The sequence below is a fragment of the Pteropus alecto genome, unplaced genomic scaffold, assembly GCF_000325575.1.
Source record: "Pteropus alecto unplaced genomic scaffold, ASM32557v1 scaffold320, whole genome shotgun sequence".
NCBI classification, from domain to species: domain Eukaryota; kingdom Metazoa; phylum Chordata; class Mammalia; order Chiroptera; family Pteropodidae; genus Pteropus; species Pteropus alecto.
In genome coordinates, this window is record NW_006429963.1 from 1,124,267 (window position 1) to 1,124,646 (window position 380).

A 380-nucleotide genomic window follows, 5' to 3' on the forward strand; every position below is an offset into this window, starting at 1 on the left:
CCCAGCCTCCGGGGCTGTCTGCCGGGGCCGACCTCCCTTCGCGGGATGAGACCCAAAGCGGTGGCCCTTGGTGCTCCCGTGTTGTGTGTGACGGACCCGGCATCGCTTTAAGGCCGTCACAATGAAAAGGGGGTCACGTCGGGGGACGCGGGTGCCCCAGCCCCGAGCCCCGCCGTTGGCAGATGCGAAGTCCCAGCACCGAGCTTCCCTTCCCTGCGGGTCCCGGGCGAAAAGGCCTCGGGCGCCTTTTGCCCAACCTGCCAAGGTCGGAACTGCGTCCTGTTGTAACAAAGTGAGGAGAACCCGGCCCGTTGACTGCGACCCGCAGTTTGACGAAACCTCCCGTGCTTCTCTGTGTCAACGTCTCGTCGGGGTTCTGG